Source organism: Dama dama, chromosome X, assembly GCF_033118175.1.
Source record: "Dama dama isolate Ldn47 chromosome X, ASM3311817v1, whole genome shotgun sequence".
Lineage (NCBI taxonomy): Eukaryota > Metazoa > Chordata > Mammalia > Artiodactyla > Cervidae > Dama > Dama dama.
Window position 1 is genome coordinate 160,501,379 of NC_083714.1, and position 24,644 is coordinate 160,526,022.

Sequence of the window (24,644 nt, forward strand, 5' to 3'; positions counted from 1 at the left end):
ATTACCTTCCACCATCACCCTGCTCATTACTGATCCATCTCCAGCCTCTCCCAGTGGGGTTACATACAGTCAGGAACCATGTATAACATCCAGGGAGAGTTATTAAGGATGTGACATTTCAGAAATTTCCCAATGAAAGCATGACGCATTACCGTCTTGCGGGGAACTGATTTCAATATCCCCATTACTTGCCACGTGCCATCCACAAATTTTTTGCATTTATTTATTCATTTTAAATTTTAATTGGAGGCTCATTATTTTACAATATTGTGGTTTTTTTTGTTTTTTGTTTTTTTGCCATATATTGACATGTAGGCACTGCATCAAGCTAGTCATGATTTTGCCTCAGTGTGATCCTGGCACCAATAGCGAAATGTTTGCATTGGGTACTATTAGGAAGTCTCCTCCATTTCTGAAAAGGACATCCATCCACCCTTGTGTTGATTTTACATTGAATGAGCAACAATTTTATGAGCTTGGCAGCCACAGACTGACGGCTCTTTTTTGCACACGTACATTCACTCTGTAGATTATTTTCTGTGCCTCTCTAATATTGGGAGACTGGAAAAGAGAATATGTGTCTAACAAGATCTTCAAACATACCCAGGTGAACCCTCTTCTCATAGATTCTGAGGTCCAGGTATGGGTGGAGATCCAGATGGACAAACAGACAGAGAAGTCAGATAACTTCCTTGAGTTCAAAGATTCACTGCTGATAAAGGCAGAGTTTCTAAAGTACCTAGGTTTCTTAGCCACCAGGCCAGTCTCCAATCAAAAAAAAAAAAGAAATGTTAGTCGCTCAGTTGTGTCCGACTCTTTTGCGACCCCCATGGACTGTAGCCCGCCAGGCTACTCTGTCCATGGGGTTTCCCAGGCAAGAATCCTGGGGTGGGTTGCCATTTCCTCCTCCAGGGTGTCTTTCTGACCCAGGGATGGAACCGGGGTCTCCTGAACTGCAGGTAGAGTCTTTACTATCTGAGCCAGCAGGGAAGCCCCATCAAAAGTGTTTCCAAAAGAGTAAGGCGGCAATTCAAAGGAGATAAATTAACCTTCACTCCAGCCTACACCATACCTTTACAGTGTATGTAGATTGACTTCACTGTCCTGTGAAATCCAACATAAGAATACAGTTCCTAAGAAGCAAGGACATATTCCCTTTGCACCTCAGATTTAAAAAAAAAAAAAAATCAGTGGAATGATCAGCTGGAATGGGTGATGGGAAGAAATTTGGGGGAAAGGAAAGGACCAGAGGCAATGGTAAACAAGATCGTTGTGTTTGAGACCTCCCTTGGTGGTCGAAAGGTTTCCAATTCGCCGGCCAATGCAAGGGGACCCGGGTGTGATCTCTGTTCCAGGGAAGACCCCATACGTCTCGAGGAAATGAAGCGTGAGTGTCACAACTACTGAAGCCTGTGTGCCCTAGAGACCAAGCTCTGCAACCAGAGAAACTGCTATAATGAGCAGTACATGCACCAGAACAAGAGAGTAGTCCCTGCTTGCAGCAAAGGCCCAGCACAGAATCCACTGAGCAATTTTCTCCTTCCCCTTGGGCCCTTTTCTCCCGTGCAGAGGAGCTGTGTTCCCGGAGTTACGCCCAGCTCAAAGGTCTCACGAGCAGTACTATCGTTTCCCCACACGCACCCAAAGCAGCTACTGACTAACCATAGCCGACGACTCTTTCAAGCCAACGTTACATTATTATCTTATCTCATGGAGATGACTCTTGACAGGCCCTTGGACGGCAAGGAGATGAAACCAGTCCATCCTAAAGGGCATCAACTCTGAACGTTCATCGGAACGACTGATGCTGAAGCTCCAATCCTTGGGCCACTTGATGAGAACCGACTCTTTGGAAAAGACCCTGATCCCGGGAAAGATTGAAGGCAGGAGGAGAAGGGGACGACAGAGGATGAGATGGTTGGATGGCAACACTGACTCTGTGGACATGAGTTTGAGCCGAGTCTGGGAGGTAGTGAAGGGCAGGGAAGGCTGGCGTGCTGCAGTCCATAAGCTCTCAAAGAGTTGGACTCAACAACTAACAACAGTGATATCAAAACACGGGACAACTGTATAGACTCGGGGGACATGCATCTGGGAGGCAGATCCGTAGCTACGGCAACGTGGAGTAATAATCCTCTAGCATCCCTGCTGAGTGTGCAAAACCAGGTGGTATGAGAGACTTGCCTCATGGCCCAGTGGCTTGGACCCCATTCTCCCAATGCAGAGGTCCCAGGTCCCATCCATGGTCAGGGAACTAGACCCCACATGCCGCAGCTAAGAGATCAGGCATGCTGCAACTAAGACCTCATACAGCCAAAAAAATAAATATATATTTTTTAAAAAAACTAGTTGGCATTAGAGAAAAAGATGATGCACACACAATTCTGTGTGAACTTTTGTGTCTATGAAGGCTGGAAAGTGGGAATGCTGGTGACCCGTGAGGACAAATAGGGGTCTGACCTTCTTTCACTTTGAAGCGATAAAAGCTGCGGGAGAGCTGGGAGGGAATGCTGATGTCATTTCATGGAACAGTCAACCTTCTACAGACACGTTCGGGTATAAGGACAGGGAGACATGAGCGAAGCCTAACGCTTAGACAGTTGGGTAGCTCAGATGGTAAAGAGTCCTGCCGGCAGTGCAGGAGACGCAGGTTCGATCCCTGGGTCAGGAAGTTCCCCTGGAGAAGGGAATGGCAACCCACACCAGTATTCTTAGCTGGAGAATCCCATGGACAGAGGAGCCTGGCGGGCTGCAGTCCATGGGGTCGCAAGGAGTCGGACATGAATGAGCGACGAACACTTTCACTTTCATGAAGAAGAGACGAATACTATGGAGCCTTGGTTGGACTCATGCAGGAGCTGTAAAGACTGCCATTAGCAGCTCCACTAAAGAGGGAAGAAGAAAATTAGGATAAAGAAGGAAGGTGTGTTTGGGTGCAGGACAGCGTGCCTGTTAAGATCAGAGGCTTTGGAACACAGCAGAACTGTTTCCAGCGAAGCAAGCTGGGACCTCTGAACCCACAAGACTTCCCTGTCCTTCACTACCTCCCAGACTTTGCTCAAACTCATGTCCATGGAGTCGGTGATGCCATCCAAGCCTCTCACCCTCTGTTGCCCCCTTCTCCTCCTGCCCTCAATCTTTCCCAGCATCAATACCTCAGTTCCAACCAGGCAATGAACTTAATTTTCTAAGCACAGTTACTTCATACGGATCTCAAAAGGGATATCTGAAACAATGTGCAGTGATGTCCTTGTCAAAATTGCCCAGGAAATTACATCCTGAAAACATAGTTTAACAACACATTATTTGTAGACTGTCACACCAACTTCTCATGAAAATTAGGGATTAAAGAGCTACAGTGAAGACTCGGTTCTGACACCCAGAGCAGTCTTACTCCCCGGCACTGGGTCGCCCTAAGTAAGGAAGCAAAGCTCTTATTTGCAAATATCTGTGGGCTAATAAAGGCAAAAGGAAGGAGAGATTTGAAACAGATAGCTACTTTTGTAAATTTGTAGCAAAAAATATATATGTCAATAGACTTTCTTGGTGGCCCAGTGATAAAAACTGGCCTTGTAATGCAGAGGTAAAGTGTAAAGTTGCCCAGTCGTGTCTGACTCTTTGCGACCCCATGGACCATAGCCCGCCAGGCTCCTCTGTCCATGGGATTCTCCAGGCAAGAATACTGGAGTGGGTTGCCATGTCCTCCTCCAGGGGATCTTCCCCACCCAAGGATTCGAGCATCTCCTGCACTGGCAGGTGGATTCTTTACCACTGAGCCGGTAAAGCACGTACACTTCCATTTAAAGAAGATAAGATTTAAACAAAGGGTTCCTGTCTGGAAAAACTACCGTGACTTTGACCAAATACTCCAGTGAACTCAGTCCCGACCACTGTGAACTGGAGCCACAGTGACCCCATCAAATCTCCCTCCAACACTGCCTCCAACCTGCAGAATTCACTCTTGGAGATTTTGCCAAGGGGCAGGCAGGTGTCAAATCTGACCTCATTTGACTCCTCCTGTAAAAGCCCTGTCTCCACTTTGCCTTTCAACTCTTCCCATCAGGTCCTGGGAGCTACTAGGAGAAGCTGGAGTTCAGAACCTCTTCCCCTTGGAAGCCACAGCTGCTAGTTTGAAGCTGGGAGCAGCTGGGTCACCATTTCATCTTCAGTGGGTAAAATGCACGGCGAGCCAACCCAGTCGATGAGTTTGGGCCAACATACACTTTTCTTCCTTTGTTCCAACGTAATGGATTTGTCACTGGTCTCCTCCCCTGTTGATTATCATTTTAACCTCCTCATTTCTCATTTTCTACACTGTTATTATTAGGCTGGTCTACAGACCCCTTTACAGATGATCCCTGACAAATACCCATATACTAATTACTGTTCCTTTCCTCTGGCAAGATAATAAAGGTTATTTTCATTCCTAAATGCATTTTGTGGTTCAGCGACTCTGGCCTATTTACAGATCCCAGCACTCATTTGAGAGATGAGAATAATGCTAATAATTTCCCTGACAAGGAAGTCCCGTGTTGGTATGGATTTCTCTATTTTTATATGCCTAGGCGAGAGGATGCTTTATCCCTAGTCTAGATTGGACTAAAAACAGAGACTTACCCTAGGCTATATATGCTTTGAAAAATAAGTTACATATGTACATTGGGTGGAAAAGCACAGTTTGAATTTCTGAAGGTAACAGCAGATCTTTCTTTGAATAGGGACCCACTAGCGAGACTTTGTAGCCAATTGACTTCTAAGTCTCTGTTGTTTTTTCTTATTTAGTGGCTCAGTTGTGTCCAGGTCTTTGCAACCCTATAGACTGTAGCTGGTCAGGCTTCTCAGTCTACAGGATTTTCCAGGCAAGAACAGTGAAGCGGGTTGCCATTTCCTCCTCCAGGGGATCTTCCTGACCCAGGGTTCAAACCCACGTCTCCTGTGGCTCCTGCATTGCAGGTAGATTCTTTACTGCTGAACCACCAGGGAAGTGCTTAAGTCTGCTGTGATCAAAACACATTGTCCATCCATGTTGGCCTTACTGTGACTCTGACCCCGTGATGCTGTCAAGACAACAGTCTGGAAGTTTACCCAGCTCCATCTTGAGGGTAAAGTGATAGTTTCCCTAAATTCTGGAGGGTGCTCCATCATCAACCTCTGGATCTGAGTCTCAAAACCAGACTTCTTATCACTGAGCCAGGCTGAGCACCAAAGTATTGATGCTTTTGATCTGTGGTATTGGAGGAGACTCTTGAGAGTCCCTTGGACCGCAAGGAGATCCAACCAGTCCATCCTAAAGGAAATCAGTCCTGAATATTCATTGGAAAGACATGCTGAAGCTGAAACTCCAATCCTTTGGCCACCTGATGCGAAGAGCTGACTCTTTTGAAAAGACCCTGATGCTGGGAAAGATTGGAGGCAGTAGGAGAAGGGGATGACAGAGGATGAGATGGTTGGATGGCATCACCAACTCGATGGACAGGAGTTTGAGTAAGCTCCAGGAGTTGGTGATGGACAGGGAGTCCTGGCGTGCTGCGGTCCATGGGGTCACAAAGAGTCAGACACGACTGAGTGACTGAACTGAACTGAACTCACCTTGGACATGGGATGTATCCCAAGCTCGCAGGCAACATGTGGACACCATCCAGGCAGCTGGTCATTTCTTATTTCTGATGTCTGCACCATCCCATTGAGGGATGTTTAAGTTCTCTGCCTTGAAACCCAGTGGAATCTGGATTTCAAGACCTTCTTGAGCAATGTAAACGGTGGTGGTGTGGTTGAGTCGCCCAGTCGTGTCCGACTCTTTGCGACCCCGTGGACCGTAGCCTGCCTGGCCCCTCTGTCCGTGGGATTCCCCAGGCTAGAATGCTGGAGTGGGTAGTCATTTGGTTCTCCAAACGTAAATGGACCATCGGCAAAATGATGATTTCAATGCTGAAAACTGCCCGCATCTGCTAAGTCCACTGGAGCTTTCATTTTCTAGAATGCTTCATACTGTGAATCGAATCGATAATTTGTATAATTTTTGTGAAATTTCATTGAGGAGCTACCGATTGGGACACTGGCTGGCCTGCTGGAGCATTTAATTTGCATCTTCCCCCAGATCAAAGGGGGAAGATGGGGTCATTATCACCCCGCCCTCCCCCCCGCAAGAAGAAACTCTAATTAAAATACGGAGTGTATTTTAGCTTTCCTGTGCAGTTTACCTTTTAGAAAGACACAGCCTGAGGCTCCCTTATAATAGCAGAAGTAATAGGTTTTAGTGGAAAAGATAAGCCTTCTCTATTCTCTTGTTATTTTGGATTTGCGTTCTAACAAAATAGGATTGGACACGTTTGATGAAGTTAAACTGATAAGTGTGTTCCGGTAATTGCCTCAAAATGAATGTAGATAAGTTAAGAAAAAAAAAAAAAAAAAAAAAAAGAAGAGGAAGAATATCCCCCTAACTAAATGGGATGTTAAACACGGGCTTGATGTTAAACATGGGATGTTAAAATTTGGTCTTGAATAAATCAGGTATGTATTGGCTGCCAACACCAACGTTAAAAAAAAAAAAAAAAGCACATTTAACTCTTTCCACACTCCAAGGATGGAAAGGAGGTGACTACATATTAGATGTTTATAAGACAGCATGTGTATGTGTGTGAATATATATACATATATATGGGGCTTCCCAGAACCTGCCTGCCAATGGAGGAGATGAAAGAGACTCGGGTTCAATCCTTGGGTTGGGAAGATCCCATGGAGGAGAAAACGGCAACCCACTGCAGTAGTTTTGCCTGGAGAATCCCACGGACAGAGGAGCCTGGTGGGTTATAGTCCATGGATTGCAGAGTCAGACATGACTGAAGTGACTGAAACACACAAACACACACACACCTATATCATATATATATATATATATGATATATGAGTGCTTATGTTTCTATACAGGGGATAAATGTATGACTTAAAATTAAATATTGTAAAGAGTGTATCACCATCCAATAAATACTTGCCCAGGCACATGATACTCAAAAGGAGGGCAGTCTTCCCACCATGGGACATTTGGCAACATGGGGAGATATTTTGATTGTCACAGCTGAGAAGGAGGAAGCTACTGGCATCTACCGTGAAAAGGCCAGTTCAGTTCAGTTCAGTTCAGCCACTCAGTCGTGTCTGACTCTTTGCGACCCCATGGACTGCAGCACGCCAGGCCTCCCTGTCCATCACCAACTCCCCGAGTTTTTCAGACCAGGGATGCTGCTAAAGGTTCTAAAATGCACGGGACGGCCCCCTTCACCCTCACAAAAGATAATTACTGAGACTCAAATATCCCTAACGCAAAGATGGAGAAAACCTGGTCTGAAAAAACGTGGGTATTTTCTGGTATTAGGTACTCACCATGAATCAGGCATGACACTTGGCATCTTTATCTAAATGGCCTCATTTAATGCTCACAGCTTTTCTGTGAGGTTGTGCCCTTTTTTTTTTTTTTTTCATGTGAGAACATGGAAAATGAAAAGCTCACAAACGTATTGATCTTACTGACAAGCAGAGAGCCACGATTCAAAGGAAGATCTTTCTGGTTCCTATGCCATCTTGTGTAACAAAAGTTGCCCATTCCTCTTTGCAGCAACCATACAGTTTCAAATTAGAAAAACAGCTTTGGAGTAGGGGCAATGACTGTCATCCTGTCATTGAAGAAATGAATGAAGAAGGTTAATCATTGCATAGGATTGTGCCTAATGACTACTGGAGTCAGCGCTCTCTCGAGACCACTGAGTCGGCGATGCCATTCAGCCATCTCATCCTCTGTCGTCCCCTTCTCCTCCTGCCCTCAATGTTTCCCAGCATCAGGGTCTTTTCCAATGAGTCAGCTCTTTGCATCAGGTGGCCCAAGTATTGGAGCTTCAGCATCAGCCCTTCCGGTGAATATTCAGGGATGATTTACTTTAGGATTTAACTGGTTGCATCTCGTTGCAGTCCAAGGGACTCTCCAGGCTCTTCTCCAGCACCACAAGTCAAAAGCTTCAATTCTTCGGTGTTTAGACTTCTTGAGGGTCCAACTCTCACATTCGTAGCTGACTACTGGAAAAACTATAGCTTTGACTAAGTGGCCCCTGTTTAAAAACAGCCTTCAGAGAAGAACCCTGCTTCCATGTCTACTTGATAACCTTAGACAGATGCTTGATAGTCCTTGAAAAAGATGTTCTTGAAATAGACGGCCCCTTTGTAGCTCTCTTTATGTCTGGTTCCAGCGTCTAACCATAAACTTTGTCTTGATATACCACTGAGAACCCATCAAACACCTAAACTAGGGAACTATCTGGTGATCCAGTGGTTAGGACTCAATGCCCTCAATCCTTGGTTGGGGGACTAAGATCCTGCAAGCTGCACTGGGTGGCCAAAAATGAAGAAATAAATAAGACGTAACAAAACAGCCTAGACAGCATATTAATAAGCAGAGACATCACTCTGTGGACGAAGGTCTGTATAGTCAAAGATACGGTTTTCCCAGTAGTCATGCATGAATGTGAGAGCTGGCCCATAAAGAAGGTTGAGCGCTGAAAAAGTGATGCCTCCAAATTGTGATGCTGAAGAAGAATCTTGAGAGTCCCTCGGATGGCAAGGAGATCAAGCCAGTGAATCCTAAAGGAATTCAACACTGAATATTCATTGAAGGACTGATGCTGAAGCTTCAATACTTTGGTCACCTGATGCAGAAAGCCAACACATTAGAAAAGACCCTGATGCTGGGAAAGACTGAAGGCAGGAGGAGAAGGGGACAACAGAGGATGAGATGGTTGGATGGCATCACCGACTCGATGGACATGGGTTTGGGTGAACTCTGGGAGTCGGTGATGGACAGGGAAGCCTGGCATGCTGAGTCCATGAGGTCACAAAGTGTCAGACAGGCTTAGTGATTGAGCAACAACAGAAAACAGAACCAAAACCGAACAAACAAACAAACTCACCTAAATTAATTCTGTTAAAATATATTAAGCTCTGTTTGTTTGGTCATCCATTACAATAGTGCTAATTACTCCCAATTATGGAGTTATGAAACCCTGACCCCTAACACTAACCCTTATCCCAACCCTGTGGAGTTATTGTGTTCAAGTCATTTTCCTCATTCTTGTGTGTGTGTGTGTGCATGTCTGTGTGTATTTCAGTGACTCAGTCGTGTCTGACTCTTTGCAGCCCTATGTACTGTGGCCCACCAGGCTCCTCCGTCCATGGGATTCTCCAGGCAAGAATACTGGAGTGGGTTGCTGTTTCCTCCTCCAGGGGATCTTCCCCACCCAGGGGTCGAAGCTGGGTCTCCTGCATTGCAGACAGCTTCTTTACCACCTGAGTCATTCATCAAAGATGGAAACTTACTGTTTGGGACCAGTTGTGACATCCACAGGTGACCCAGAGGATGGATGACTGGAGATGATGATGTCTTTGTAATGTCTTCATGTTTGAAAAGCTGGCCTAAGCAATACGGGAAGGTATTGGTTCTCAGGAATAAAACAAAGTAACCAGGGGGATTCTCAGAATGGCCAGCCAAGATGTTTCCTCAGAGCATATATATTTTTGGTGTCAGATCCTCAATGTCTCAGAGTCAACAGCGTCTGAGACTTTGTTCTCCTTCTCTCTTGTTCATTTTTATCTGAAGACATCGACAGTGGAGTTCCAGGCTTTCTCTGCCACTTATCTTGAAAGAGCAACCTGTTCGCCCAGACAAAGAACAAAACAGAAGAGGGGTGGAGATCTCTACCTCTCAGACCAAACTGCCAAGAAGAAATTTAGCTGGGACCACCCTAGACCCAAACTGCACAAACTCAAATTTCAGATTCATCTTTCTCTCCACTGTGCCCTTCTGTTTCAGGAAGAAAAAAAAAAAAAAAAAAAACTTCCATGAATCTCAGACAAGGAATCTCTGGAAAAACAGCAGCATGCTCTTGCAAAGCAGAGAAGAATGACATCCATCATATTTCCTCAGCACAGTATTTCAAAAGGCAATTCTAGAGCGGAGACTTGTTTTTGTAACCTATTTCTTAGCTTTTTTCTTGAATCCAAAATTTATAGGATCATCTATAAGTTTTAGGATTTGAAAAATAGCTGCAGTAATCTTTTCATTTTCTACCAGCTTTCTTCTCTGGAACTGCATCAAGAATAAATATGGTTTATGGACCTGAACTTCAAGGAGGTTTTAAAAGTCGTTTAAGGATATACTTTGGTTATGTTTGGGATCAAATCGTGGTGAACAGCTCTCTCTCGTCTATCCCCTCAGGATAACACACTGCTTTATGAGGTTGGTCTGTGGCTACTGAACAAGGATAAGAACAATGTGAAGAATCGTGATCCCGGATGAAATAAGTCTCCAGTCAAGGCTCAAAGATGCCCCACTGTGAGATATAGTATCTTGACCGGCCTTGGGACAAGGTTAATGGACGAGGTAAACATGGCTATATTCCAAGGAATAAGAAGGGCGGTAGATGGAAAGAATGAAGACACCAGCTCATCAAGCATGAAAAGGTGGCACCTAAGTCAGCAAGCCAACAACTTTTATATGTTTTAAGTTGGTTTACTGGGTAGCACACCATTAATCTCTGGGTCTTATCCCTTCCACGACCACTGAGGATCAGCTTACTATGTAGGAAAGAAGAAGAACTTACCAAGACTGATCTCCCAGAAATCCATCTCCAATCTATGGTTCTGGCCCTAACCTCACTCCCGTTGATTCAGAAACTGAACCCTCGTTATCTCCTGGCCATGACACTTGAATGTCATGCTGTTAGTGACATCTCAGTCTCCTGAATACTAATCTTCTTTCTTCCCCTAAAACGACCCCTAGATATGACTTCTCCATCTCTCTCATGACAGCACAAATTTCCACGATCAGAAACTGAGATCCTTCCTCTGTTCTTATTCATCCAACATATAACTAACTGCACCTATTGTTTGGTTCACTCTCTTTTTCAGCATTCCCTCTGTCGATCACCATCCTGACAACACCAACCAGACCCAAGCCTTTGACAGCCATCAACCATGCTATCAACTGAACATCAACCATTCAATTCAGTCGCTCGACTGTGTCCAACTCTTTGCGACCCCATGGACCGCAGCACGCCAGGCCTCCCTGTCCATCACCAACTCCCGGAGCCTGCTCAAACTCATGTCTGTCGAGTCGGTGATGCCATCCAACCACCTCATCCTCTGTCGTCCCCTTCTCCTCCTGCCTTCAATCTTTCCCAGCATCAGGGTCTTTTCCAATGAGTCAGTTCTTCGCCTCCGGTGGCCAAAGAATTGGAGCTCCAGCCATCATCAGATATTCCTAACTTCCTAAGTTATTTTTTCCCCTTGCCCATCCTTTCCCCACTAGACTTCCAAAATGTTTTCCCCTCTACTCTTATCTTCCTCAATACTACCACCAAATTCTCTGCCTTTCAAATCACCATCACATTTATTACCAAGACAGTAAAAGAATTTGATCATCTGGCCTCAGCCAGGCTTTCCAAGTCTTCCTTTTCATACAAGTCAAAACTGACCACAGATTATACTATCATGATTTATAGGAGTTGATTCTCAGGAAGCGCGGTGCTCCGTAAAGAAAGAGCTGGACAGGTCCTACGAGAGATGCAACTGATAGCAAATACTTCAGATAAGAGTGTTGGATGAACACCATTGGTGTCAATACAGGCAAACACGAGAAACAAGGAGATGGAGGAACAGAAACCGTGCAGGAGACCAAGACAGTAAAAAGGCACCCACTCCAGACACAGTTCTCAGTGGGAATGCCCCAGCGGCTGTGATCAAGTCGTGGGTGTGTGATTGACCAGGTCAGGTGAGCCTGAATATGACCTGATTGCTCTGATTGCAATAAGTGATGGCAACCCACTCCAGTCTTCTCGCCTGGAGAATCCCATGGAGAGAGGAGCCTGGCGGGCTACGGTCCACGGGGTCGCAAAGAGTCAGACACGACTGAGTGACTCAACCTTTTCACAGCTCCCCGTGAAACTAAGTGCCCCCAAACCCCCCAAGCCCTCTGGGAGTCAAGTGGGCCAACACTTTCACACGTTGGTTTCAATAACCCAGTCTGATGAAAGTGCTGGGTACTGGGTTTTTTTTCCTTTTGATTTAAATCTAAAGTTAATCCATCATCCAAACATGACTTCATTTCTAACATTCATCTATTCTTATTAAAAATGTTATATGTATGAATGCTATATATCAAAATACATCTGGTGTTTTCAAATAGGCTCCCTTTGCTTGATAAATGTGCAGTTAGAGGAATTTTTAATAGCACACAACAGCACATTTTCTTTTTGCAAAATGTCACGGGTGTCTTTGCTTGTTTTCATTTCCTTTTTGAAATATTTTTGGTCGCACCCAGGGGCAGGTGGGATCTTAGTTCCCAAACCCCACTCCCCATGTTGGAAGGCAGAGGCTTAACCATGGGACCACCGGTGAAGTCCCTTCTTCCCTTGTGTTTAAATGAAGATCGTGAGGCAGGTGGGAGGGGGGATCGGGATGGGGAACACATGTAAATCCATGGCTGATTTATGTCTATGTATGGCAAAAACCACTACAATATTGTAAAGCAATTAGCCTCCAACTAATAAAAATAAATGAAAAAAAAAATGAAGATCGTAAGTTCAGTTAACTTACACGATTTGAAAGCCACAAATGCCATAGCAAATATGAGGAGTCTTCATCATAGATGGATCCAAGGCTGCTATTTTGCATTCTCAAATCTACCACTACAAATTTCAAACCTTATCTCAAAAGAGAAAAGAATGTTCTAGATTAGGGTTTCCCAATTTTTTTTTGGGGGGAGGGGGTTATTGTCCTTTCTAGACAGCCTATTTTTAGACTTCATTTCCCCTAATCTCCCAACTAATGCTGGGCACATGCCCACAGTAGTTTAACATACAAAATAGCATAGATATTATTTTTACGCCAAATTGCAGAATTGGCTGGGAAGACGAGAATTACTGGTGAGAAGCCGTCCAGGGTAACGTAAGTCAAAGCTACGTTTTCTAGTTAGGTTTTGGGTGAAGCTAATAACTATGCAGGAAAACAGGGGAGGACATGTCTACAAATGTTTGTATTCCAGACCCAGAGAAACCCTCTAGGCGTAAGACAGAGAGGTCTAGAATTCCTTGGAGGAGCAAAGCGAAACGTGTCCATCAGGAAAACATGATTTGCAGCTGAGATGCCCGATGACCATGTCACAAGGATGCTGTCCCTCGGCTTGTATCTTCAGCTCTATTTTGGTTTTGGGATATGCATCAGCGTGGGAAGCTTGGCCACCGTGAAAAAATGCATGGTGTACAATATTTCAGGGATAGCCAGAGAAAGCAGAAATACTATATCAGGGGTTCCCAGCCTTCAGGATCTAATGCTTGATGATCTGGGGGTGGAGCTGACATAATCATAACAGAAATAAAGTGCACAATAAATGAAATGTGCTAAAATCATCCAGAAACCATTCCCCCATCTCCATCTGGGGAGAAACTCTCTTCCACGAAACCTGTTCCTGGTGCCAAAAAAGTCTGGGCAGCCACTGCTACAGACCAAAGAAAATGGCCTTACAGGAGCCTGGGTCTGCGACAGAGGAGTCTTACGTATACAAAATCGACAGTTTTGTATGGAAAGGGGGCGCTTTTTCCCTTCTACTGAGCAATCTTAGAAAAGAATATTTACATGGGGCTCCCATGAACATCAAATTCTTTCTCTTCACTGAAATTTAGTGGCCCGGGAACAAAAATATCTACAAAGGAGACTCTAATTGGAAACAAAGAGGATTAAACGTTCCCCAAAGGAACATATTTCCAGCTGTTCGCCTGGAGCCCCTGATTAGCTTTCCTCTTCCTCATCAGAAGGATCCTTAAGTATGATGGGAGCACTCAGATGCACTGTCAAACATTTATCCAGTTTCTTAATGTTGGATCAGATCCCATTTAGCCGTAAACACTAGAACTTTGGCCACCTGATGCGAAGAGCCAGCTCATTAGAAAAGACCCCTGATGCTGGGAAAGATTGAAGGCGGGAGGAGAAGGGGACAACAGAGGATGAGACGGCTGGATGGCATCACTGACTCAGTGGTCCTGAATTTGAGCAAGCTCCAGGAGATAGGCAAGGACAGGGAAGCCTGGCAAGCTGTCGTCCATGGAGTTGCCAAGAGTTGGACACGACTGAGCGACTGAACAACAAGAATAAGCTGTGAACTCACTTGCAGATGCAAACCTCTTAAACCCGCTCTCACAGTTCATCCTGAAATGATGCTACACTTTGAAACGGGGCCACTTTCTTCAAAACCGGGCTGCTATATTTGAAGTGATTTCACACTGTTGAAAGGTAATGGAGAGTTGGCTGGCTCCCTGGAGAAATCATCGCTTCCGAGCTCTGTAGCTGGATAAATAAGTGTACCCCAAGGAATGTAGAACACTCCAGGGGAAGGCGAAACCTGGAGAAACCCAAGGGAGGCAAAGTCCTTAACCATCTTGAGGTGGATGAAAGAGGTTGAAGGGGATGCCTTTGGCTGAAGAGGGCAGCTCATGCAACGCAAACTTCTATTTCCAACTTCTTTTATCACAAGGATCCATCAGACTTTAGGAGGAACACTAGGGGACTTTACAGACCAAAACAAGAAAAAGGCCCCGTGTAATTTTTTTTGTTTTAAATCGAGGCTCATGCAAGTGCTAAGTTGCTTCAGCTGTGTGTCACTCTTTGTGATCCCATGGGCTGTAGCCCACCAGGCTCCTCTGTTCGTGGGATTCTCCAGGCAAGAATACTGGAGTGGGTTGCCATGCCCTCCTCCAGGGGATCGTCCCCACCCAGGGATCGAACCCAAGTCTCCTGTACCTTACTTTAAAAAGAAAAAAGAAAGAAAGATAAGTCCTATGGCTGATTCATGCTGATGTACGGCAGAAACCCACACAATACTGTAAAGCAACTACCCCCCAATTAAAAGTAAATAAATTTTGAAAAATAAGATTAAAAAAGAAAGAAAATGGAAGCTTTCCTTGCCACCCACAGCCACCTAGAGTTACCAATAGGCTGCCAGGGAGACGGACAGAGAGATGGGCTTTTGAAAGCAGGCTGGAAGGACGTGTATTTCATTCAGAGGGACTGTGTCACCTGCAGGAATGAGGCTGAGCCTCAAAAATCCAGAGTCAACAGTTCAAATCAAGTGTACCCAATGGGAGACACAGCAGAACATTTTCAGAAGAGGGACATGATTTTACAACAAGTCATAGTTAGGAAATGACCCAGACTGCCTGAGCCTGAGATAATCAATTCCTTTTTCTTAAAGTCTTTATTGAATTTGTTACAAAATTGCTTCTGTTTTAGGCTTTGGTTTTTTTTCTCTGCAAGGCATGTGGGATCTTCACTGCCTCAACCAGGGACTGACCCACAGACCCTACAGTGGAAGCACAGAATCTGAACCACTGGATCATTCAGGGAAATACTGTAAAAATAGTGAACACCTAAATGAAGAAGCGGGCTTCCCTGGTGGCTCAGACGGTAAAGAATCTGCCTGCAATGCGGGAGACCTGGGTCCGATCCCTGGATCAGGAAGATCCCCCCCCCCCCCGGAGGAAGGCATGCCAACCCACTCCAGGATTCTTGCCTGGAGAATCCCATGGGCAGAGGAGCCTGGTGGGCTACAGTCCACGGGGTCGCAAAGAGTCGGACAGGACTGAGCGGCTAACGCTTTCACTTGTCACAAATGAAGACACAAACCCGCAGACCCAGAAACAGTACTTCAGAGAACTGAACAAGCATGCTCAATTCTCATCACAGGCAAAAAGGAAAATAAAAACCAAACCTGAAGAGATCAGTGCTGTGAAAAATAGGGCCTGCAGTTCACAGTCCAGACATAGAATATGCACAGAAATAACAGGAGGTCTTCCTGTATTCTGTAAAGAAGTTAAATGTGCGCTATGCAAGTCTTTCCTCACCTTCCACGTTTATAACTGTGCTTGAAGGGATGTGAACACACCAGCATGCAAAGTTTTACAAAACCACTTTATAAGAGTGATGGAGACCTTGATCGTGAGTCTAGGCTACCTGGGTGGAACATCCAACCCCTCCACTTCCTACCTCTGAGACTTGGGGTAAATTCCTTCCCTGTTATGTGCCTCACGTTCCTCTTCTGTAAAATGGGCATAAACGATCCCTGGCCCTAGAGGGTGAGTACAGACTGCACAGCCTACAGCATGTAAGAAAGTGGAAGTGTGTTACCCACGTGCCCACTGTTCCCTAACTGGTAACTGGCGCTCACGTACTCTTTTTAACAGCCTATTTTATAGCGCATTATATACAACACCACATTTTATAAAAGTCACTAAACAACTGCCCTGCGGATGAACACGGAGAACCTTTCTTTGGACATCATACCTTTGCTCATTTGTTCAAACGTCTGCCAGCATTTACTTTGCACGCCTGGTGTCAAGTTGGTTAACCGTGAGGAAATGTGAAATATTAAAATATTGACATGCACCACAGGTTCGCTGTCTGATTACATGTCGGACAATGATGACAACAGTCACATTAAAAAAAAAAAATGGTCACATGTCTCAAGCTGTCATCAGGGATTACCTCATTCAATCAGAAATGTACTTCACATGGGGCCACCATGAAGGGGAAACTCTTTGGAAAACACTGCTTTAATTTTGTGTTTATAATTAAAAAGAAATTCCCTTCTATTACAACAATTTAAAAGTACTTGTGCCTTGTAGAGCTTCATTGTACATATCTGGGCTTGCACACTTACTTTCTAGATTCAAGCTTCTATTATGATATATATTCTGGGACTTTTCTCATAGTTTCTGCAGCACCAAAGACAGTGACTTGCCTCCCAAAAGGCAAAATAATCAAAATTAAATTCATCACCGCAGAGGACGGGTGTTAGCTCACGGAGACCTTTTTTAAATTTAAGGTTATTATTTCCTATGGCCAAAGAAAAGCTCTATGTAAACCCCTTTCCCCCAAAAAGAATCCTGTTCAAAGAATAACAGTTACCCCAGAGCAGGTGCAGAAAGGTTCTAAGGTCTAGAGGGAACCATCCACTATTCTATGTCTTTGCAGTGACCCTGAAGGTGAACTGAGGTTGGTTTTTCCAATGAGACTGGGTGGATAGGGCCAAGGTACTAAAGGAGTTTTTTTTTTTTAATCTTTTCTCCTCGAGGAGAATAAGCTAGTTATGCTGAAGCTGTTGAAAGACTGCAAGCAGTTACAGAGATGGAGAAGCCTGTCCCCCATTTCAGCATCTTGGTCCCTGACATAATCTTATGCTCTCCCTGCAAAAGTCTGTGGGTAGACACAGCACCCTCCCTCTTTCTGCACTGGCCTTTCAGCCAACAGGAAATATCCAGGGAGTCCTACTGGGTCCCAGTAGGTGCCCGGTGTCCTTCTGGCTCCCTGGTTACAATAAGACAGACAAGATCCCAGGCTCCCTGGGTCCTTGAAGATTCAGAGGGACAGAAGAGAAACCAGGAGACAACGGACAACTTGTGTGGACGTGCATGCTCAGACGTGGCCGGCTCTGAGACACCCGTGGACAGACAGGCTCCTCTGTCCATGGGATCTCCAGGCAAGAAGACTGGAGTGGGTTGCCATGCCCTCCTCCAGGGGAATCCTCCTGACCCGGGGATCAAACTCACATCTCCTGCATTGGCAGGCACATTCTTTACTGCTGTGCCATCAGGGAACCCCAAGGACAATGTCCATCCTGTTATTAAGACTGTGATGAGCAGTAAAAAGACACTCAAGCAGGATGAGAGATACAAGTCTGAGGCTGGGGGTAAAACGAGCACACCCCCTCTTGTCTGTCCTGAGTTTTCTTGGCCAGACCTTTTCCTCTCCTCCTCCGCACAAACGTGTCCAGATGGATCACGTGTTTTTTGTCGTTATTTGTATGTTTCTTCTCATGACTAATGTGATGAGAGGCACCTAGCATCCTTCACTTCTAATTCCAGGCTCCCAACACCTGCACTCCCAATGTTTTCAAGCTGCACACACCTCTAGGTGATTTCTCGCTTTGGTTATGCGGCTTCAAACAGCGTGCCCGAATTGTCTTCTTTATAAAGGACAAGACCCCTTGGTGGCCTTCTTTAGGAGCACTTTTACTTGTCAAAGTTTTCATTCAGTAAACACCTATGAGGAACCCACAGCCCCATCTCAGTGGAGAGCATCACAAAAGAGACCTGCATAATTCCTGATTCTTTCTGTCAGAGACTCAGGGAACGGGAGATCAGTGTGAAAACCAAGTCATATGCACAGTCATCTGGGGAGGTGCCTGGGGGCTCAATGGTTAAGCGTCTGAGCTCCCAAGGCAGGCGGCCCAGGTTTGATCCCCGGTCAGGGAACAAGATCCCACTTGCTTGCAACTAAGATCCAGGGCGACCAAAATAAACAAACACACTCTAAAAAAGGTTTATTTGTTAAACATGAATACATAGTCATCTGGGAACGACAGAAAGGAAGGTCCCAATCCTTAATCAAGACTAACACAGAGACCTAAAGCTTGATGCTGAAGCTGAAGCCCCAATACTCAGGCCGCCTGATACAGAGAACCATCTCATTGGAAAAGATCCTGACGCTGGGAAAGACTGAAGGCAGGAGGAGAAGGGGACGCCAGAGGATGAGACAGTTGGAGGGCATCACCGACTCAACGGACAGGAGTCTGAGAAAACTCCAAGAGTTGGTGATGGACAGGGAAGCCTGGCGTGCTGCAGTCCATGGGGCCGCAAAGAGTCGGACACGGCTGACCGGCTGAGCAGCGACAATCGCGGTACAAGGTATGAATGTTTTGTGTTTTCACTTAATCCCTCCACGAGGCCCTGGGAAGAAGGTTGTTTTCCTCTGAGAGGTGAGTCCCTAAAACACATATTAGGGTTTATTTGACTTCAAGAAGCAGGCATCAATGACTGTGACTTGAAGTCCTCCCTGGGAGTTTATTACATTTCTCAAGTTTTTAAGGAAAAAGAAACTAAACTCAGAAACGCAGGAATAAGGACCACCACTCTGGAGACCTCATGGAACAAGACAGGGCAATTCTTAGAAAGATCACAGACAGAGCGCAGCCTCCCAAGGCCCTAGGTTCTGAATCCCAGTCCCTCATCTGATGAATGTGATGATGGTCAAGTCTGAGCTAGCTCTGCCCTAGGGTCAATCCACTGGAGTCACTGGGGCCAGTGTTGGGCCTGGCCTCTGAGAAAACGTGCCCAGAGAAGATGCAACAGGCCCTACCAGTAGATTACAACCAAGTCTTTTACCGCCTTTATCGCACCTAGGCTGAAAAATGAGGCCTCAACATTCCCAGAAGGGGCTAGCGGTACAGAACCCTCCTGCCAATTTAGGAGAAACCCAGAGTTCCACCCCTGGGTCCCGAAGATCCCCTGGAGGAGGAAACGGCAACCCATTTCAGTTCTCTTGCCTGGAAACTCCCATGGACGGAGGAGCCCGGTGGGCTACAGTCCACGGGGTCGCAAAGAGTCGGACACGACTGAGCCACAAAGGCGGGCACACGTCTTCGTCCTTCTCAACAACCTGGGCGGGAGGAAAAGCAAAGAAATTCAGGGCCACTGACTCTGAAGCGTGACTCGGTAATTTTTAAGTCCATGAAGAGTTGTTACGGAGAGAACTTGGGCCAGCCCCTCCTAGTCTCCATAGAGCAAGAATAAATGGATTTAAATGCCAACAAGGGAAGGTTAGGTTAGAGTTTTAAAAGAATGTCTTGACAGGAAAAGTTATTAAGCGTTAACCTGGGATTCTTAGTCATAAAAGGTAGTAAGAAAAAGATCTAATATTTCATCTTAAAAATCACTGAAGTCACCATCTCTTTTATACACAATGGATGGTTATAAGAAGGCTTTGGGATATGGAGAAAAGACCTGCCAGAAGAAACAAACGATTTTTACAGTCATACTTGAGAGCATGGAAATTAGCCATTCTCACAGTGTCCAGAGAGTGATGAATAATTGATCAGATCAGTCTTAAGTCAGTGACTTAAAAATAGATAGACCTAAACAATAATGAAGTTCACTAGAGGGGATCACGTTATGTTTTGGATTCTGTGTCTTGGGACTGCCCCAAGATAAAAAAAGTCTCTTTAGTGAAGTGTCCTGGGTCAGTTAAAACCACCCAGGGGAATTTCAAGTCAGACACGCCATATTCAGATATCATGTTTTTATCAGAAGACTCTGAAAGTTGTCTCAGTTCAGTTCAGTCACTCAGTCGTGTCCAACTCTTTGTGACCCCATGGACTGCAGCACGCCAGTCCTCCCTGTCCATCACCAAATCCCGGAGCTTACTCAAACCCATGTCCACCGAGTCAGTGAGGCCATCCAACCATCTCATCCTCTGTTGTCCCCTTCTCCTCCTGCCTTTAATCTTTCCCAGCATCAGGGTCCTTTCCAATGAGTCAGTTCTTCATATCAGGTGGCCCAAGTATTGGAGTTTCAGCTTCAGCATCAGTCCTTCCAATGAACATTCTGGACTGATTTCCTTTGGGATGGACTGGTTGGATCTCCTTGCAGTCCAAGGGACTCTCAAGAGTCTTCTCCAACACCACGGTTCAAAAGTTGTCTCAGCTGGCTTCAAACACGGAAGGCAACACACGGTGTCAGAGTGGTCATGGGGGTTTGCAAGAAACACATTTTTTTTTTCTTTCAGCAAACTATACTAATTCAAGCATCCACGCATGCTATATAGAATGGGAAATTCTTGATGAAAAACAGGAGAACAAATATAAACGAAGCACTGTCATTACAAGGGACGTTCTAGCAATGACAGAAGAGATAAATGCTTACGCATGCAAAGTCTTCAGCATCTTGTCACCACACTTCTTTCCGTAACAGCACTGGATATCCACATTTAAATCATCATCACTCATGAGCCTTCAGAGTCACCAGATATTAATCTTGCTTTATTTGCTAAAAGTTCAGTTTCAAGTTTTGAAGGAGGGCATATATCATGTGTGACCCCTTATCGCATTTGCTTAGGAAAAAGTTTGGAATAAAACGTGATGGTGAGGCAGTACTGAGGCTGTCAAAATAAATCCATCCATTTTCAAATTGTATTTATCATGTATAGATCTCTGTGTGAACATATCTCCTTACACATCCCCTCCTCCAAATCAAACACAAAAGCATGCATTCATCATTTGCAATGCTGTTACTATTGTTGGGTTGTTTTTAGGAAAATGGGATAAAGTGCTTTGTACTATATTACTACAGAGTCCAAAGAAGGTGTGTGTACAATGGAGTGATCAGAGATTAGCAGAAAGTTCACAAGTGGACACACACACACACACACACACACACACACACACACACACACACAATGCATTCTTTCAGCAAGATCTATCTATCCATTGACTGACTCCAGCATACTCTGGATTTTGCAGCTTACAAGTAAAGGACCAATTAAAATATTGTGTAAATTGTTTTTTTTTTTTAATTAGGGAGAGTTCAGCTTGATGTTAAAAGCTGGATTTGTAGCAGTGGCCCAATTTGTGTTTGTCATATCTTTCCCCACAACTTTGACCGTGGTACGGGCTATGTTCCCTCATTACCTCTACTCATAAAAATGGTTTTCCCCAATCCACTTCTGGGCTCATTCATATTCACAATGTATGTGTGTGTGTGTGTGTGTCTGCCTGTGTGTGTATATACTTAGCTGTGTCTGACTCTTTGTAACCCCATAGACTGTAGTCCGCCAGGTTCTTCTGTCCATGGAATTTTCCAGGCAAGAATTCTGGAATGGATTGCCATTTCCTTCTCCAAAGGATCTATCCAGCCCACAGATCGAACCTGCATCTCTTTCATCTCCTGTTTTGCAGGTGGATTCTTTACCACTGAGCCACCTGGGAAGCCCGTATTCACAATAATCTCCTGTTATGCTCTGCATGAAGTTCAGTTTCAGACACAGATTTTCCCTTATTCTTTCAACATCCAACTCATTTGCCATTATGGCTGAATCATTTTAGATTTGTAAATCTCACTTGAGCAAGAACTTGAGCTGAGGACACAATGGAAATCTCAAACGCTGGCTGCCTGGGTCTCGCCCTGAGTCTCTGCAGGGCCAGAGCGATGACCAATCTCTGTCCTCAATCGACAGACACCCAGGAGCTTCTCTGAACATTCCCCTCAAGCCTGGAAAGACCTACATCCGCCCAGGGAGGCAGAATCACAGGGGAATTCGAGAGCTTTCTGGATGAAGTAAAGAAACATGTGCGTGTTCAGTCATGCCCGACTCTTTGCAACTTCATGATCACAAAGCCAGACTTCCATCCTTCATCATCTCCTGGAGTTTGCTCAAACTCAAGTCCATTGAGTTGGGGATGCACAGTCAACTTTTAGGGACCGTCGTCTGAAGTCGAATCTCGACAACCCAGATAAAAAAAGGATTGATTTCCCTGGCTGGGTCCTCAGAATCAGACCATGATACAATTAACAGTGAAGCCAAAAATGTGCAGACAACCCTCTCACCCACAGCCACTTGGAACCTGACCATAGCAAACAGAACTGCTGCTTGATGGAGGAAGGCAGTGGGCAGTGTGTGTGTGTGTGTGTGTGTATGTCTGTGTGTGTGTGTGTCTGTGTGTGTGTGTTGGGGGTGGCGCTGTGAAATGATAATACAGAGGCTGGAATCAAAACTCAGAAAATTCAGGGCACTTCCCTGGTGGTCCAGAGGCTAAGACTCTGAGCCCCCAATGCAGAGGGCCCAAGTTCAAACCCTGGTCAGGGAACTAGATCTCACACTCCACAGCTAAGAGTTCACAGGCCACAGCTAAAGAGTTCACAGGCCACAGAGAAGATCACAGACCCCAGCAGGCTGCAGCTAAGACCTGGTGAGTCAAAGAAATAATTTTTTTTTTTTTTTAAATTCATGGACTTCCCTGGTGAGGCAGTGGTTAAGAATCTACCAGTCATGGCAGGAGGCATGGGTTCAATCCTTGATCTGGGAACATCACGCATGCCATGGAATAAGTCCACGCACCACAGCTAATGAAGCCTGAGTGCCCTAGAGCTCAAGCTCCCCAACATGAGAAGTCATCAAAATGAGAAGCTCACTCACCGCAATGAGAGAGTAGCCCTTCCTGGCCGCAACTAGAGAGTAGCCCTTACTCCCCATGGCTGGAGAAAGCCCGTGTGCAGCAAGGGAAACCCAGTGCACCAAAAAAAAAAAAAAAAAAAAAACCCCAACCAAATAAATACGTAAAAATTAAAAAGCCACTACATCAGTACATTTTTTTAAAAATAAAAGCTCACAAAATTCAGGTCCAAAGAGGAATAATTCTGCCCATCGTATAGAATCACCAGTTTAATGGGCGACAACTTGGGCACTCAGATGCACCTTCCAGCTGAGCGTTGGAAGATGCTGAGGGCACGACGTGTACTTGATGGCCACGGTCACTGGGTCACAGAGGTCCCTGCCCCCATGTTGCCAACACTGTCTCAGTCGAGATGCCCCCAGGAGCAGGGGGCAAGACTAGCTAGGATGGGCATCGTTTCCTGGGAGAAGGAGGTGAGACAGGCAAAAGGAAGAAAAAAAAAAAAAAAAACAAGGAAGAAGGGGTTAACAGTGGGTACCCCTGTGGAGAAATGGGTTCAATCCCCCCCAATACCGTATGCAACATGCCTCAAAGTTACCCCAAGTCACCCAGCTCAGGGTTCAAGAACCTGGGACATTTCACCCCAACTCCGGTCCTGATGGGTTGGCCTTCCCTGGCAAACAACTGCCAGGGCTTCCATTCTGCTCCTTCCTGGGGTTCAGACAGTGCCCACTGGGGTGACCTCTGGGGGTGGTGTGTACATGGGGTGGGTCACAGCAGCATCTGGTGTGTTGAAGCGTATAGCTAGAGCTCACATCCTGAGCAGAGGAGGCCCACCTTGCCAAGGAATCCTAGGACTTGGTCAAATTCCCATGGATAACTCTGCTCTTCCTCATCACTTAGATTATTGCAGGAGGCCCATCTGGGGCCCTTTCACTATGGGACTTTCCCAAGTCTCCAGACATTGCAAATGCACATGGAACACAGTAAAATTCAACGGTAGTGATTTCAAAGTTTTCAGCTTCATCAATATTTATGGAGTTGGATTACAGTCATTTACAGGTGATGCCATCACCATTTGAAGCTATCTTCTCTGAGTTAATTTTGAAGTTTAAATGCATGCGGTAGTCATGATGTTTTGGTATTTAATCGTCTGTTACCTGGGTCTAGATGTCAGGCTTACGGCCGCATTGAAAAAATGCATCCTGAAATAATCAGGTGTCATTCTATTTCATCTCCTACTCAGAGTTTAAGTGGTAAGTTAATTGAAAGTGTGTGCAGTTAACATATTTCATAATTTGGATATGTAAGCTAAAATATACCTTTGAAATGCATTTTCCTGAAGTGGTGTTGAACATATAATTTGGAGACTTTCAAAAACCTTGACATTTAAATCCAAGTGTTCACCGTGGTGTGTGAACTTGTCAGAAATGGACTGCTATAGATTTAAACCATTTGAGCATAGTGCTAAAACTAGACTTAGTAGCTTACCACTTTTTTTTTTAGAAAATGAAAACCAAATAAATGAAGACAAGTATTTTCCAAGTTAATTAGATATGTGTGAGAGGATAAGAGAAATACTTGTTTCTGGAGGCTGGGCACAAGGCCTCGC